Consider the following 19024-nt stretch of genomic DNA (forward strand, 5'->3'; position numbering starts at 1 on the left):
GATGCTCAAAAAACATTTCTTCTTATTATTGTTAAAATAAAAATAAAAACAGCTGTGCTTCTTAATATTTTTGTGGAATCATTTTTTTTTTTCCTTCTTAAGATTCTTTGATAAATAGAAAGTTTTGAACAGAATTTATTTGAAATCAAAATAAAATTCAAATAAATTTTAAATTAAAAAAAAATTATTATTATACACAAATGAGCAGCCTGGACATTCTCCTAAACAACTTTTTTTGTTCTTTACAGTAAAATTCAAAATTAAACAGCAGGATTCAAACATTCAAACAATATGAGTATGAGTACATGGTGATATAAAGTTCATTTCTGCATGAAAAATACATTGTCTTCACACCTACAATCCCATACCAGAGACCAGTATCCAAAACCCAACATATGCTGGAGTCCTTTCAGCAGGGGAGAGCATGAGAGAGACATGCAGGCAAAGAGAAAATTGTGACAGTGAAATTGAGGGATAGAGCAAGAGTGAACAAGGAAGTGGGAGAGGAAGAGAGAATCCCCTCTGAATGTTCTGTAAGCCATATGTTGTGCATATAAAGCACTGCTGTGTGCCGAGGTGATTCATGACTCCAGTAGACAATCCTAATATTTTTCCAGAAGCTGTTAGGACTTTGAGACAGTCACTACATACTCTGTCTAGACACCACTTGTCAGAATTACGCAGTTCAAAACACTCACGAAGAGAGAGGGGAACTTCAAATGATGACTCAATTCAATCGGCGATTCACTCTTCTGTCTTCCTTCCATTTTTCCATAATGTGGCTATTCTCAAGCTACGTGTCAAATGTTTTTACATGATTTTCCATCTAATGGCTAGAGGCTGTATGAACACTGGACCTTGTGCATATTAAGTTAATGGAGGCAGTTCTATGCATGGCTGCACTGTGTGAATATATGCCACATCCAGCACTCCATGTGCTGATTATATAGATAGAGAGAGAAAGATAGAGAGCAAATGGGGAAGAGGGAGAGGAAAAGAGAAGGAGAAACAGTTAGACAGAAAGAGAAAATGGAGACCGAGAGGTGGCAGCTCATGATGATTAAAATGGAGATTAAGCAATTTCAGGAATCAGCATGTGCATCTGGTTTGTCAGTTATCTCACCTCCTGTAGATACATCTCAGACATCTCAGGAAAAACGCTGCTACAGAGCAGTATGGGAGCCTGCATTTGATCTTATATTCTAACGCAACGGGTGCCATAAAACTGCTAACAGGTTTTCCAGAATGAAGTGTTCAGTGTTTAGCTGTATAGGTTCTGAGCAGACTATATACTTCTGTGGGAATCAGAGGGAAAAAATGTATATCCCTACAAAAATATACCATAGTTTCCACCAAAATACCCTAGTAAATCTCATAAAAACATGATGTCCAGGTCAGATTTCACCTCAGAATCTATATACAAATGTTTTGCATAAAGATTCTTTAAGATTTTCTGATATTGTCACGATAATTAAGCATATTCTTCCTCATTTCTGACTACTGTAGTCGAAAAACTATTCTCATTATCCTAATGCCTAAAAACACCATTAATAATAAAATTAGAAATTATGATTATTATATTGTATTGTATTATATTATATTGTTGTAGTATTTGTTGTACAGGTTATTTTATTATTTTATAAAATATATACATTATATATATATATATATATATATATATATATATATATATATATATATATATATATATTTATTGCATTGATATATATATATATATCAATGCAATAAATTCAACGCAATAAGAAGCTTCAGTGTAAAAATGGCTATAATGTTCAGTTTTTGTGCATATGTCATTTGCATGTTAATATCTAAGTGACCAAAGGATGCTTTACCTTCAAAATCATCAGAAATGTCAGGGTTAGGTTGTGTTTGTGGCCTGGAGGGCAGCCCACACACAGGTGTACAGTGTGCGTTTGTGAGTTGAACATCTACAAGTATGAGATGGACAGAAAAAAAAAAGTAAGATTGAGAGTGTAGTCGTTTGACCTGTGACCTCATGTGTCCTGAAGTAAAATCCTCCAACAGTAGGTCCCAGTTCTCACTCTCTGGATGCTGCTCTTTCAGGCTTTCTGAAGCTGCCTCAGCTGTTGCTGTAAGCTACACTCGCCTCTGCACCTAAAACACACATATGCACACAGATTGAGATTCTTGTTCAGAACTTTTCAGAAACAGATTAATTTTATTGTTCATTTTGGCAAGAGCAGTGCATTACAAAACAGTGTTACCACAGTACATAGTATTAGATAGAATTACTATGGTGCTTTAATATATGGGTAGTTGACATGAAATACTTTGGAAAGTTGGTATGTCCTGTCTTGATATAATTCATCTATATATTTTAAAGTCACTATAAAATCAAAGTGGACACATCATGTTTTTGTTTTGTTGAGGTATAGGGGGTGGCTTGGGGGCTGAGAGAGGGAACCACCATGGAAGCCAGGGAGGAGTTGGAGGAAGGAGCCAGAGAGATACCCACAGGACAGGATTATGGGAGGAGCCATGGTAGATTCAGATATCCAGTGGTGGATTCAGGAGAGTTGGAGACCCAGGCGGAGCTGAGGAGACACAGAGACAGGGTGACACCATAGGGCCTGGAGGCCAAGGCGGAAGCAATGGTTATGAGCGGCCGAGGTGGAGCCAGGGTGCCAGAGGACTGAGGTAAAGCCGGTGAGACCGGGCACCAAGGCGAAGCCCAATGGAGCAGAAGGGATGGAGGGACGATGTGCAGTCAAAGGCCATAGTCAGAGCGACGACTGACCAAGGCAGAGCCTGAGGGACTAGGGAGCCTGGTGGAGCCGTAAGGACGATGGTCCCAGGTGGAGCCAAGGGTAGGAGAAGTCAAGGTGGAGCCAACGGGCCGACGTGGAGTGACAGGCTCAGCAGCTCGAGGTGGAAACAGGGGATCCTCATGCAGAGGCGGAGCTGGAGACTGGAAAGCCTGAGGCGGATCCGGGGAGCAGAATGGAGCAAACAGAAGAGGAGCCGAGGAACTGAAGGGAACCAGCAGAGGCAGGGGTACTGGGAGGAACTGGCTGTCTTGGGTGGAGGAGGTGGGGGAGGGAGGTTGGGTGGGAGACTTGGAGCTGGGTGGGACCAGCAGAGAGAGGAGCCTGGTGGAATAACCTCTTCCTCAAACCATTTCATTGAGGCCTAGCACAACTCAACTGGTGGTCGTCCAGCCTGCTCCAAAAACACATCTTCAACATGCTCTCATTCCTCAGTCCTCGACAAAATTCTCTAGTGGCTGTCCTTCCTAATTTAGGGACAAAAGTCGGTCCTCTGCTGGAAGTGGAACTGCTGTTAGATCCTGTTCCTCTGTCACAGCTGGTTGCAGCAAAGATGAGTTTGAGCAGGATCTAATTTCAGAAGTAAAACTTTAATGAACAATAAATCAAAATAACAAACACTCAGGAGATTATTATCAAGCAGGAACAGAACAATCAACTTAAATAGATGTACTAACAGACATTAGAAGGGACAACGAACTGAACATGTAGGGTCAGATTTACTAAACAGGGTAAATTAGCGTGAGAGCGCGTATCCAAAAAAGTGCTGATGGGAGTGGAAAACTCTGCACGTGATCTACTGACGATGCGCACATTAAAGAACACAGACGGAACCGCGTCTACCAGTTAGCATCTGGTTTAAGGCATTCTTTTTTTGGGCGGTAAATAATGGCGCAATCACCAGTAAATTGACGAGCTCAAACCTTAGTAAATCACCTTGCGTGATTCATTTAAATACTCTCCTCCCATAAATTTTGTCTGAAAGGGAAACTCTGACAAATGCATATGCAATAAGTTCAGCCACAAAAATAACGGTGTCCACACCTTTTCAGTGCTATTTTTTGACTGTGTGTCTTTATTAAATCCTGACAGTAGTTTTTTAACGCCAAAAGAGGGTTTGCGCTGGTGCAAGCTGTTAGTAAATCTGGCCTGTAGTGTACTATATATATACATAGACTGAATGAGTGAATTAACAAGGGGCAGGTGAAAACAATAGATTGCTATGGTAACTAAAAGGCACACACTAGGAAACTAGGTCAAATAAGGATGACAGGAAAAAAACATAATATAATATAATATTTTAACCTAAATTTATGTTGTTTTACTACAAAACAATTCAAAGAATGCCATGATACTACAATGCTTCATGTCTAAAAAATTTACTTTTTGATACTTTTTGTTGAAGCAGCATATTGAGTTCTTCACATTATAATGGAACACAGACTCCATATTTCATTCCAGTACTAAATATACTACTTGTATGAATCTAAATCACATTACTGTAGTAAAATCATGGTACAATTTTGTATGGAGAAGCAAAATGTTTCAAGTGTCCGAATTTGAAGGTGCCAGACAGCTACACTACATAAAACAAGACAATAACAGCCAGTGAGCCCTCATAGTGACAAACCCATCAACACAAACAAAAAGACGAGACCAGACCACCCTGATTTACAGTGTGTGTGTGTGTGTGTGTGCTCTCGGATGCAGCGACAATGGCACAAGCCACCTCTCAAAGCTGTTAAGGGCCTTTCTTCCAGCGCCACATAAAGTAAGACATTAATTCAGTATTAATTATACAACACGTCAAACTACATCTCAGTCCCGGCTCCCCCGGAGTCTCTCGAGCGTTCTTAATGACAGTAATTACCACTCATAAAAAGACCCATCTAAAATTAACATTTCTTCTCCGCCTTGATAGAGAAAATGTAAATAGCAGTGAAGTACAGATGTTATGATTAGGTCCAAATTGCACATCGTTCTTTTGTTTCCATGTGTGTCGGACAGAACAATGGCAACTTGACAAAAGCACCACAGGCCAAATTTCTCAAAGGAGGGGGAATGCGGACCACTTCAGGAGGGAACCTGTTTAACATTTAGATTGTTTCTCCTAATGGGGGGTGCAGGGCAAGATGTGTGTATGCGTGTGTGTGGTTGTACAGAGTTCTATGTAGCAGCATTGTGTACAATGAAATGAAAGAGAAGATAATGTTGTCCACTAAAGTAAGATTTGATTGCAGATCCCACAGAACAGGGGTAACATTGCGTGACATTATAAGATCTCTTTTTTGTAGGTGACTTTCACCAAACAAATGTGATTCAGTTTGGATAATTTAGAATCTAGCATATAGCATTAGCATGGTTATAGGCCACAACTAAGGTGACCTTCTAACCAGTTGTTTGGAATGAAGTAGAAAATCATGAATTTTTGCCCCAATGGGTTAAGATAAAATTAGCACAACTGTCATACTTGTTGCAGAATATGCACAATAATTCTGATATACACTACTGTTTAAATATAGTATATAGTATAAATGATGGGGTCATTGTACCATACATACACTATTTACCCCAAAGTCAACAGCATAAACAGTTAAAATATGCTCAAGTGAGACTTTCAGATAGGTGTAAAAACATGTATTGAATGCAAATGTTCAGTTTGGAGCCTTAAGTAAAGTGATAAGACTATTTCCGTCGTCTTAGATGACAAGGCATATCTCCTCCCAGCCTGTCTGTTTCTCAGTCTCCCTTACTGATGGTTAATAAATATGGGAGTGCTAATCTGGTACGATTTTCTCTGCCCTGGCTACGTCCATCACGCTGTCACCTGCCCCCATATGTTTGACAGTTTATTCTGGCTCATCAAAGCCAACACAGCAAAATCACTTTCCCTTCTGCAGCCAAATCCACTCCTGGGTAATCACCAATAAGTGGCTTTCTGTATGCACAACTACAGAGAGAGACGGAGGAGAGAGAGACAGAAAGAGAGACAGCAAGAATCAAACCAAGAAGAGAGATTAAAGAAAGGCGATTAAGAGAGAAGGAAACACACACAGCGTTCACTATAGTGTGTCTATTACTGCTGCACTACAGAGTGCTTTAGAGGACCTTGTCTAATGTATGTTAAAGGCGGGCTCAGCTCTTTTGTTAATATATCCCATATTTTTCACAACTGTGCCACACACGCACATTCGCGCTCTGAAATGCAAGCCGTCACCTCCCGATGTTTGCACATGGCCGACTGCAAAGGTTCAAAGCCACAGAAATTATTCTATGGCAACAGTCTAATGAGATTTCACAAGTGTGAAACAAGGGAATCTATAGATCTATCGATCAGAACAAGACAATTGGTCACATAAATTCACAGACACATCATCACAAGCTCCAGAAGGAAGTAAAGAGCTTTATTTGGAACTGAATGGCGGCCATTTTTCTTAACAAAACACACATGGTGCATCTGAAACCACCAACTGTCTGAGTAGGTAATACATTTAAATTTGAATTTACTTCGCAACTGTTAAAAAAAGTATGTATAGTATGAATGTGGGTAGAATAAAATTCGGACATACTACATATACTATGATGTCATTGTCACGTGACCTACCAGCATCAGTTGTGTTGCTTCATTGCCATTCATAAATCCTCTCCCATGGCCTCAGGGGATAGTAAAGTGTCCATTGATTTTGCACCTCAGGATCTCAGCGGAAGTAGTAGGTCATCTGGGTACTTTTCACCTACTGATTTTCAAATACTATTGCTGTTCCGTTAAAAAAAAAAAAAAATTGTTATCACAACATTTTTTCTTTTGTCAAATCAACTTAGATAATTAATGCGGTTCATATAACAATAATAATATTTTGAGTTTCTGTTGATTAAACCAATCACCTTCATTGTAATAACTCAAATTTTTAATTTCAATAAACTCAATTTTAAGGAAAGCAGGTAACTTACTTTTTTAAGTTAAACCAACAATTCTATTTTACAGCTTGCATTTGTGCCATGTCGTAAGGGTCGTAAATAAAGTTCCACTCTCGCAGTACTTTGATGCCATACATCGATCAGTCTGCACAGTGCCGCTTAAAGTCAAACACACCTTAAATCTACAGTGGTCAGGATGTACAGTGGCCATGTGGTAAGTCGTAGCTCTCAGAAAGTTATACGAGTTTACATGTTCTAATTACAAGTTCTACAGTTCAGAATTGTAATGGTAATTATGACATGGCGTTAATGCACCTTATGTATTTGGGCATATACTATTCTTTTGTCATACTGTTTTTCTCATACTATATGGCAGGGAAGTATTTGATTTCAGATGCAGCGTGAATGTACAATTAATTTTCATAAATTTAAGAAGTTGCCACAATTAAACATATATGAAAATAATCCCTAAACTTGAAAATGGGTTTTATCAGTTACAGTCTTCCTGTATTTCAACTACTAGGAACATCATGTGTTCGATTCTCAGAATTCTCCCAACTACGTAGTAGGCCAAAAACATGAAAAAGTAGCACGTCTGAATTAACAGTAAAACAGTAGGCAAAAAGCACCTGGATATAATAGAATACATTATGGGACCACTCTTTGAAGAATACATGATATTTTGCTTTAACAATTCAAAATGAGGTCAATTAAACTGCCAACCTTTTGGAACAGCCTTCATGGCAAAAGTGCATTCAAATGTTGACCACATAGGTACTTGTTGAGACTAAGCAACTGATAAAATGTATTGTTAATTGTGAGATATAAAAACATATTGTATGCATGTTTATTTACAAATGCGAAAACTGCATTTACATAGCCTTTCCACTCCAGAAATGTATTTATATTTGTAGTACTGACCACTCAAAAGTACTTATCCACAGCACTTTAAATGAACCGACTAGAATTTTTTTAATGCAACAAATCACTGATTTTCTTTTTTGTCTAGCTGAAGAGACTCTTTTTACAGCATAAGGACATGTGTTAATACACACAGAGTATGTCAGAATACTCTATGTGTTCAATTACAGAAAAGTGAAGCATGTGAATATCAGAAAGGTCTTCTATAAACATTTAAATGGTAGTTTATGGTTGACTTACAAAACAGATGAGGATCTATAGGATGACACGACTCTCAACATTCCAGTTTTTAATCTTGGCAGTGGCATTGAATAGGTGTTGAATAGTGCTGTAGAGCTTTGTTGAGTTAAGCACCTTTAGATAGCGGTTTGCTCGTAAGACCACTCAATCTCTCTCTCTCTCTCTCTCTCTCTCTCTCTCTCTCACTCATACACATTCACCCATCGCTGCCTTTTTGCATATTAAACCTCTTTTGCAATGAAAAAGCAGTGCCGACAATGCAGATGCAAGCTGTCTTGTATATCACGCTCCTTACTCTCCCCCAGCGACACACACGCACACATACACGCGGATCCAAAAGTGATTTGTGTCAATTTTCTTTACCTCAGACTGAATGGTTTCACATCTGCATGGATTAGAGAGAGACAAACAGAATGGAAGGGATGTCACTCCACCACTGAAATAAAGACAATTCGGTTGTATCATGTGTCAACCTCTGGTGCTCGGGGGATCAGGGATTAAACAGCAGCTATTGACACCGCAAGCTCGAAAATGGGGAGGCTTCCACATTCACCAGAGATACGGGTTAAAGAATTATTCTAATCCAAAACATACAGATAGAGATGGAAAGAGTGGAGAAAGAAAAAAAGAGAGACAGGCTGGAGATGAATGTGTGCATGTGTGCAGACTCTGGATGTCTCTGGTGGATGATCACTTCCTAGAATTTAACCGAAGATGAATCAACAGAACACTAGAGTGCACGTGGAAAGCATGATCTACTGCAATTATTAGTAGGGGTGAATTCAGGGTGATTGGGACATGTTTTACTATTGGGATTACTTGGAACAGATGTCCCAAAGAATCTGAATTCACACTAATATTAACTTGATTTTAAAACTGAGTGCTAAGTTGCTAGGTGGATACATAGGGCAGTGTAAAGTCACCCTCTAATAATTAACAGTATCACTCTTAAAAAATAGTTTTGGAAAATAAAAATTAGTACTTAAAAATAAGCCCCTTTTTTCACCTGCTATACATAAAAATGTATATGCATATGCAAATCATTTAATATGATGGAAGATTCGAGTTGATATAATGATGATGATGATAATAATAATAATAATAATAATAATAATACATTTCTTTACAATTTTAAATTATTTAAATAATAAAAACAAATGATAAACTTTTTATTATTAATAATTAAATTAATCAATTGATATTATTATTATTATTATTATTATTATTATACAACAATAACAATAATAATAAATTGATATTACTTTAAATTATAAAACGGTTAGTTCCTGTCCTTGATTCTGATTCACGATAAAACACGACTATGACCGCTTCACTCAACGGTTCTGTGTATCACTACACAACGCCCTTAGCAACCACTCTTAGCAATGTAAACTGTATGTTCTCAATTGATATTGTTCATTGAAGCTTACTGTGTTATGTAGAAGAGTATTGTGAGCAAAAGATCGAGGGAGCGAGTTTATTACCTGCATTCAGATTTAGCATTTTCCTTCAGGTCAGTCGTATGTACATAATAAAAAAAATCTGTTTAAATGTCTAATGTATTATCTTGTCCTTTTAACACTTAAGGGGTTTTCCCGTGACTGACAGCGCTAGTCAAAGCATTTGTCAGTTGCGTCTTGTTCCATGTTCACAACAATTCAGTCTTTTCAATGTAAAAGTCTTCACTACTGACTGACACACTCATAAAGTCTTTGTCGCCATCTAATGGCGTAATAATGTAACTTCTGTTGCTGTTCACGGCGGAAGGAAGGCTTTTAGTCAAAGTTTATTTCATGAAAGTTGCATTGATACATATTTTTGGCTTTAATATTTGTATTGTGTGGTAACCGTTTTATAAAAGCAATACAAGAGGGTAGTGCTGTATCATGAATATGTTACGGCTGAAGGGGTTGCAGCAAAGAACGTCCTACAGCCGTGACTTATTCACAATACAGCACAGCCTCTCATACCTTATTGCTTACATAAACAACAACAATAATAATGTTATTATTTAAAATTACAAATCTGACAGAACAGTAATTGCAAGTGCAACAGTGCCAGCCCCTTTTTTATATGTATAAAAACAATATAATTTATGTTTATTGCAAAATATGCATATATATATTTCCATCACCCTGTTTTTATGCGCATTTTAAAGTATCGCATCAGAAACAAGTGATGGAAACGCCAAATTTCAAATAAAAATTCCTTAAAAAATCAAATTAATTAATTAATTTGCATTGATTCACTTCACATTTGGATGGAAACCCAGCTACTAATTGGTGTAATTTTCTGTACAGCATTATGGATAATGTAGTTTTTCACCAGGATTCCACACAATTACTTAAATAAGCTGAAATGATGCAGGCTGACAGCTTCAGCAGAAGCAAATACTATGGATTAACAACCTCATAGCTTTGATGGTTTATAAGTTATCATTCAAAACTGATTTCCACATGGAGAAAATGAATGGAGTTTTAACCTCCAGAACCAAGCTGTTGCACTCTATTGGTAGCAGAAGTGGAATGGCCAATCATAGGACACTTAGAAAGTATCTCCCCTGACCAAAAGTAGTGGGTTTATAATCCCAGTCCAATGTTATTATCATGTGACCTTCTACAGGTCTGACAAGTTATGCAGTTTTGACAAAGTATGCAACTGTAAGTGTGATGCTCTGCTAATAAAGATAAAAATGAGCATGTTAACATAAAATATTAGACATAGGCTTATGTTTAAATATTGAATCACATACAAAAGCTGAAATAAGAGGCCTCAGGCTCCAGCCTGCATGGGGAGGCATCATCAACATAGTTACGACATGAATTAAAATACTGCGGCCATGTATTGTTAAAGAGAGCATTAAACATTGATTTATTCCGCTAATTAAAAGGCTCTGCGGATGATGAATTAGTTAAATATGTATATTTATAATGACACCCTGCTGAATTAAACATACAAGTTTGACAAGTAGCAAACGTGATGGAACAAGACTTGCCCTTATGTACGCGCGTATGTGCGTGTCCTCGTTGCACCGGCACAGTTTCATTTTAAAAACTAAGAGTGGGCAGAGAGCATGCGATTCCTTACAGATAACACTAATGGATTCGTTAATTGCTCCAGTACCAGCAACAATTTTCATGGAGACTACCTAATGCCTTAGTAACGGCACTTCAGTGATGAATAATTGGCGGGATGGAGACACAGGATGAGAGATACTTTAAAACAGGGCTGGGTAAAGTAATTAAGCGAGCCCCTATATGACAAGTCCAAAATGCCCTTCACGAGAGCATGCTGTAGGGCTCTTCCTCACAGCCAATCAGCTCTCAGGAATTGCATGTCCTTCCGTCTTGATATGTGTGGCCTTTTTCAATCAGAGAGGATGAGTGTTTTCAATCAGGAGCGGATGGTAAATAGACCTCAGTAAAAGCTGATGCGTGATTGCAAAGGGAAAGGGGAGGAGGTGCATCCAACCCCGTTCTGCGTCGCACTACAATGGGGTGAAAGCATGCATTCGGCCTTCACGTCTGTTGTGCACGGTCCATGTGTCTGTATGGCTGTCATTTAAACTCTTATTCGATTGTCTTTACTGGATTGACTTCCTTATGTTTTAACAATGTAAGCTGTATATCTAGATCGAACCATTTTTTATACAAACAAAGGAAGAACATTGTCAGAAATTACAGTGAGTTGACCTTTAAACCTCTGAATGAAGAGTGTGAGTGTCTGTCTGTGGCTGAAGAAGAAACATGTGAAAGGTATGGTAGGGGACAAGGACTTAAGGAGTTCTCCTTGTGTTTACTGCAGTTCAAGACGTCTGCTCTCAGTCAAGACCTAGGGTGTGTCTCAATCAGTTCCCTAGCTCCCGAGCTCGTGAATCAGTATATCGTGTACACGAATTCGGGCACTGATAAGGACAGTAAAAGATGCTGGTTCACTACACATTGGGACACTTATGACTCTATTTCCGGCGACGTGACAATGTCCTCATTGTACAACATCACTACTGGTATTTATGAACAACAACAGAGCTGATATTTTCTGACATTACTTGTAATGTTATTTAAAGTACATTATGATTAATTATTTGCTTGTTACATATACGTGCAACATTTCAGCCGTGAATAAATTATAAATGTTAGCTAGATTATGTTCATTACCAGTTTAGCGATGTATGTTTATGCTGAAATATAATAAAATAACGGTTTGTATTTTTAAAAACATCTATCGCATATCGTTATGTGTAATGAGTTGGCTCACGTGATTCAAGTTTCGCGCTTCAGAACTTCCGTTAAGGGAGCATAGTGAGCATCGATGCTCCCTGGTTTTCACGGTGCATTGTGGGACTTTTCAGGGAGCGAACGTTTCAGTGCCCTGGAAGGATTCTGCGATTGAGACAGCCCTTAAAATGGCCGACTCCCTGGTCAGTGCCCTGACTACTGAACTAGGGAGCTGATTGAGACACAGGGCTAGCATTTGCAAAGCCCAGTTGCATGCTGGGAAATTAAGAACAAAACATTAAAAACAAAACGTTTGACCATTCTCTCACAAATACCTCTCGTTACTAGTACACTACAGTTCAAAAGTTCAGGGTTGGTAAGATTTTTTTTATTTTTTATTGTTTTTGAAATGCGTCTCTTATTTGATCAAAAATACAGTAAAAACTAATATAGTTAAATATTACTATAATGTAAAATAACTATTTTAATATATTTTAAAATGTAATTTATTCATGTGATGGCAAAGCTGAATTTCAAGCAGTCTTCAGTGTCACATGATCCTACAAAAAATCATTATAATATGCTAAATTATGAAACATTTCTTAACATTACCAATGTTGAAACCATTTGTGCTGCTGTTAATCATTAACTGCATACTGCATACCATAATCATTTTTCTGGATGTTTAGATTTGCAAAAGAACAGTATTTATTCTTATCCTTGCTGAATAAAATATTCATTTCTTTTGAAAAAAAAAAAAAAAGTTTTTGAATAGTAGAGTTAGTTTATGCGGCTTGAAAACTTTTTAGGTGATGCTTTTGAGCTTCAAATGATAGAGCATAGTTGTTGGCAGAAACTGAAAACTGAAAATGATTACTAAGTTTTTAGTTATAAAAGAAAAATGGCATTCACCAGACTGGAAGGAAGTGAGATGTAAGAGACTTAAAAACCACTGAAAAAAGAAAAAAAGAGAGAGAAGGAGTGATTCAGTGGTTGACAATGATACAAAAAAATGGTACAAGGTATAAATGAACCCATTCTCTAGCTGATGTCCATCTTCTTAAAGGGTTAGTTCACCCAAAAATTAAATTTCTGTTACTCACCCTCGTGTCGTTCCACACCAGTCCTTCATTCATCTTCAGAACACAAATTAAGATATTTTTGATGAAATCCGAGAGATTTTTTTATCCTCTATTGAAAGAAACAAAATTACCACATTCAAGGTGCAGAAAAGTAGTAAAAACATTGTTAAAGTAATCATTGTGACTGCAGTGGTTCAACCTTAATTTTATGAAGCAACAAGAATATTTTTTGTGCGCAAAAACAAAACAAAACAAAACTAACGACTTTATTCAACAAATTTGTCTCTCCCCTGTCATTCTGCAAAGCCATTTAGTAAGCTATTTACGTGAGTAATTAATGACAGAAATTAAATTTTTGTGCGAACAAACCCTTTAAGTCTGAACTTAATTGCAAGTTCGTCATCTCCAGTTGTCTTTTCATTACTTCTGTCATTTTCAAACATCTGTCTGAAAGGTCATTCTTGGATCAAGCCACTGGATGACTTCTTATAAGTTAAAGGTGCCATCAAATGTTTTTTTACAAGATGTAATATAAGTCTAAGGTGTCCCCTGAGTTGTGTCTGTGAAGTTTCAGCTCAAAATACCCCATAGATTTTTTTTAATACATTTTTTTAACTGCCTATTTTGGGGCATAATTAGAAATGCGCCGATTCAGGTTACGGTCCCTTTAAATCGCGCGCCCCCAGAGCTCACGCTTGCCTTAAACAGTGCATAAACAAAGTTTACACAGCTAATATAACCCTCAAAATGGATCTTTACAAAGTGTTCGTCATGCATACTGCATGCATGCGTCGGATTATGTGAGTATTGTATACTGTTATATTGTTTACATTTGATTCTGAATGAATTTGAGGCTGTGATCTGTGGCTAACGGCTAATGCTACACTGTTGGAGAGATTTATAAAGAATGAAGTTGTGTTTGTGAATTATACAGACTGCAAGTGTTTAATAATGAAAATAGCGACGGCTCTTGTCTCCGTGAATACAGTAAGAAACGATGGTAACTTTAACCACATTTAACAGTACATTAGCAACATGCTAACAAAACATTTAGAAAGACAGTTTACAAATATCACTAAAAATATCATGTTATCATGGATCATGTCAGTTATTATTGCTCCATCTGCCATTTTTCGCTGTTTTCCTTGCTTGCTTACCTAGTCTGATGATTCAGCTGTGCACAGATCCAGACGTCCTGCCCTTGTCTAATGCTTTGAACATGGGCTGGCATATGCAAATATTGGGGGCGTACACCCGACTGTTACGTAACAGTCGGTGTTATGTTGAGATTCGCCTGTTCTTCGGAGGTCTTTTAAACAAATGAGATTTATATAAGAAGGAGGAAACAATGGAGTTTGAGACTCACTGTATGTCATTTACATGTACTGAACTCTTGTTATTCAACTATGCCAAGGTAAATTCAATATTTAATTCTAGGGCACCTTTAAATGTGCCTGCTGCGGTAAATGGAAACTTCAAAACAGACGTCACTACATCACTATAATCAGAACTGAGTATACTCCTGCCACAGACCTCTTTGCATGTTCTGCAGCTCTTCCAGCTCTCCTAACAGGTTGGACACTGTAGACTCCTGCACACACAGATACTGCATTGTTGCCAAGTCTGCAGGAATGGGGTAACTTTTAAATTGTTGCCGTGGGTTGGTTTTTTTTGTTTGTTTGTTTGTTTTTTTGGTTTTTTTTGGGTTTTTTTTGTCACCCTGCCCCTTAGCCACTTGTAATTTACAATTTTGGTGCTCCAAAACCCCCAAACCACCGCCGGATGTACAAATTCAGCAGAGAATTTGGGCCCTGACACAGAAAATCAGATTGGCCTATTTTTGGTAGGCAATTGGGCTAGGTTTGTTGCACAGACCTGGCATCCCTGAGCTACTATACAGACACACAGAGTTGAGGATGCAAGTGCAGGAGCTTATGCAACGCAACAACAACACATACAATAGTCTTTCCTGCCTGCAGGTTTACTCAGCGATAATGAGGTTTGTGCATGCATTGGTCATGTTGTAGGAACAGCAGGGAGCCACAGATGGGATGCAAAATGGTATAGGGGACAAACTGTAACTACATAACTTTGTTATGTAGTTTTAAGATGGTACAGAAAGTGCTTTTCCTCACATTAAACCCTCACTGCTTTGACATATTAAAATGATGAGCATTACAATGTCAAGGTTCATTAAGCTGAATATACTTACCAAACTGATGTCACAGTAGGAATTCCTGCAAAGGCACTTAATAATAGCGACAAAATGCAATTACTGTATGATTGTTTAAAATTAAAACATATTTATAAATATAATTATATGGTCTCATTTTCAGAGCTGCATAATCAAAAGGCAAAAAAATGCATATTCAAAAAAACTTAAGTCACTCTTTTAAACAAAACTGTATACATTTAATTTGATAACAAAAAAAACAAAAAAAATGAAATGTGGAATTCAGTAAACACTAAAGTACTACCATTCAAAAGTCTGTAAGATTTTTCTCAGTTTTTAGAAAAAAAGTATTTTCTTTCATAAAAAATACAGTAAAAAAAAAAAAACTAATATTGGGAAATACTATATTACAATTTCAAATAACTATTTTTTATTTGAATGTAATTTTAAATGTAATTAATTCCTGTGATGACAAAGCTGAATTTAAATCAGCAGCCATTACTCCAGTCTTCAGTGTCACATGATCCTTCAGAAATCATATATATTTATTTATATATTGTACTGTATATATAAATATAAAATATTAAACATCGTGGTCTGTCATCTCGACACCACTAGCTTTGAAAATTTTATCATTAATGCAAAGCAATTCAAAAAAGTGTGGCCTAAGTGTCAAAATGACACTCTGTTATGACACAGAGAGGAAAATTCATTTCTTTCCAGATATTGCTCTTGCAGTTAACAACAGAGCACACACTCTGACACACTGACATAGAGAAGACCACAGAAAAAAATACATGTAAGAGTGTCCGGATAATTAAAATATCACTTCTGCAATTACTGTCAAATGGCCATCGTTTGGCTGTGGCTTCATAAAAGCAGGCGGCAAAATGTCTGTCCAGTGGAGGTAATTCTGAACTAATTCTGCAACACTCAAAATCCACTTAGAAGATATAGCAAGTAATGGCTTTGACCCAAGCAGATGAGGCTGTTTCAAAGCCAATTTCCTTTGGATTCATCAAGCTTGACCATTTCTCCCACCATAATAATACTCTGGCAGGTTGGCTTCATATTGCCAGGCTGGGGTGGGGGGGTGGGGGGGGACAGACAAGTTTAATGCCCCATAGAAAAACACTCACACAGGAACAAAGAGAACTCATGAACCAGGCACTGTGCCTACATCAGACAGGACCTCGTCTCTGCTCACCCTGACCGCTATTAGAGAAACCCCCTGCAATTATCTACAGCCCATTTATAGTCTGCACTGACAGGACAATGTGTATTATAGACCGAGGACAGAGGTTGTCTTTGGAATGAAATATGTTGATAGTAAATTAATACTGAACTCAACATATAAAACTGAAAATGAAGAACAGCCGAAAGTGTTGCACGGTATTATTACTTCAAGCTGAAAATTGCTTCCTGTTTTCATATCAGAAGCTGGGAGAAAACAAATATTTATTGTTTATTTAAACCAAGCTTACCCAGGAGAGAATAAAGAAACTCGTCACAGATTAGCAGACACGTACAGCTCCGCCTGTGTTTCCAGTGGGTGCGGAAGAATTGTGGGCATCCAGGTAATATATATTATACCTAAAAGGGGAAGAGGTTGTGTCCAGTTAGCCCCATCTGTCATAACTACACCATTCTGCTGTTCTGCAAGAAGCATATACAGTAGCCTATTTACATTCACTGCCATTCAAACATTGCATTTTCTATGTAAAAAAAATATGTAAGCAAAAAGGTACGAGAGGCTGTACTGTATCGTGAATAAGTCACGGCTATTCACGATACAGCACTTTTATAAAACGGTTACCACACAATACAAATATTAAAGCAAAAAAATATGTATCAATGCACCTTTCCCTGATCATTAACAGCAACAAAAGTTACATTATTACGCCATTAGATGGTGGCAAAGACTGTCTTTATGAGTGTGTCAGTCAGTAGCGAAGATTTTTACATCGAAAAGACTGAATTGTTGTGAACACGGAACAAGTCGCATGCTTTGACTAACGCTGTCAGTCATGGGAAAACCCCTTAACTGTTAAAAGGACAAGATAATACCTCGGACATTTAAACAGATTTTTTATTATGAACATGGGACTGACGTGAAGGAAAATGCTAAATATGAATGCAGGTAATAAACTCGCTCACTCAATCTTTTTCTCACAATACTCTTCTACATAACACAGTAAGCTTCTATAAACAATATCAATTGAGAACATAGTTTATGTTGCTAAGAGTGGTGTTGTGTAGTGATACACAGAACCGTTAGGTGAAGCAGTCATAGCCATGTTTTATCGTGAATAAAACAGCTATTGACCAATCAGAATCAAGGACAGGAACTAACCGTTTATATATAACGTAGGCACCGGCACAATGACTTGCATTTTTTCCTGGTAATGGCGACTTAAATTAATTTAAAGTACTCCATCATTTTTGGTCTAAATTTTAAAATATAACTGTTTGTACTGTATGTTTGGTCAAATGCATGCAGCCTTGGTGAGCATAAGAAACTTCTTTCAATAAAAAAAAAAATGTCCATGTTCCATGTTTTATGGGGACATTTCATACATCATGATTTTTATACTACAAATGGTATATTCTATCCCCTAAATCTAACCATACCCCTAAACTTACCCATAACAGAAAACTCAGATATCTAATGTGGATTTACTTTTAAAGGTGCCCAAGAATGCTTTTTCACAAGATGTAATATAAGTCTAAGGTGTCTCCTGAATGTGTCTGTGAAGTTTCAGCTCAAAGTACCCCATAGATTTTTTTTTATAAATTTTTTTAACTGCCTATTTTGGGGCATCATTAACTATACACTGATTTTTTCAGAGCGCCGCCCCTTTAAATCGCGTGCTCCCTGCCACACGAGCTCTCGACTATATTACAGCGCATTTACAAAGTTCACACAGCTAATATAACCCTCAAATGGATCTTTACAAGATGTTTGTCATGCATGCTGTATGCATGCTTCGAATTATGTGAGTAAAGTATTTATTTTGATGTTTACGTTTGATTCTGTATGAGTTTGAGGCTATGCTCTGTGGCTAACAGCTAATGCTACACTGTTGGAGAGATTTATAAAGAATGAAGTTGTGTTTATGAATTATACAGACTGCAAGTGTTTAAAAATGAAAATAGCGACGGCTCTTTTCTCCGTGAATACAGTAAGAAACGATGGTAACTTTAACCTCATTTAACAGTACATTAGCAACATGCTAACGAAACATTTAGATAGACAATTTACAAATATCACTAAAAATATCATGCCATCATGGATCATGTCAGTTATTATTGCTCCATCTGCCATTTTTCGCTGTTGTTCTTGCTTGCTTACCTTGTCTGTGCACAGATCCAGACGTTAATACAGCCTTTCCTTGTCTAATGCTCAAACATGGGCTGGCATATATGCAAATATTGGGGGCGTACACCCCGACTGTTACGTAACAGTCGGTGTTATGTTGAGATCCGCGTGTTTTCCGGAAGTCTTTTAAACAAATGAGATTTACATAAGAAAGAGGAAGCAATGGGGTTTGAAACTCAATGTATGTCTTTTCCATGTACTGAACTCTTGTTATTCAACTATGCCAAGATAAATTCAATTTTTCATTCGAGGGCACCTTTAAATTGTTACATATTTAGAAACAAGTT

General features: G+C 37.4%; 1 long non-coding RNA gene across 14 annotated transcripts in view; it reads right to left on the reverse strand.

Annotated features, from left to right (window-relative positions):
- Positions 1–19024, reverse strand: part of LOC125258031 — a 156897-nt gene that overhangs the window by 57378 nt on the left and 80495 nt on the right. For 13 of the 14 annotated variants that reach the window (XR_007182511.1, XR_007182509.1, XR_007182510.1 and 10 more), the window contains 3 exons: positions 16843–16951; positions 2064–2136; positions 1854–1949 (listed from right to left, as the gene is read on the reverse strand). This is a non-coding gene — a long non-coding RNA (uncharacterized LOC125258031). Of the gene's footprint in view, positions 1–1853; positions 1950–2007; positions 2137–16842; positions 16952–19024 lie in introns of all 14 variants that reach the window. The other variant, XR_007182503.1, reaches the window with a different exon arrangement.

Source organism: Megalobrama amblycephala, linkage group LG22, assembly GCF_018812025.1.
Source record: "Megalobrama amblycephala isolate DHTTF-2021 linkage group LG22, ASM1881202v1, whole genome shotgun sequence".
Lineage (NCBI taxonomy): Eukaryota > Metazoa > Chordata > Actinopteri > Cypriniformes > Xenocyprididae > Megalobrama > Megalobrama amblycephala.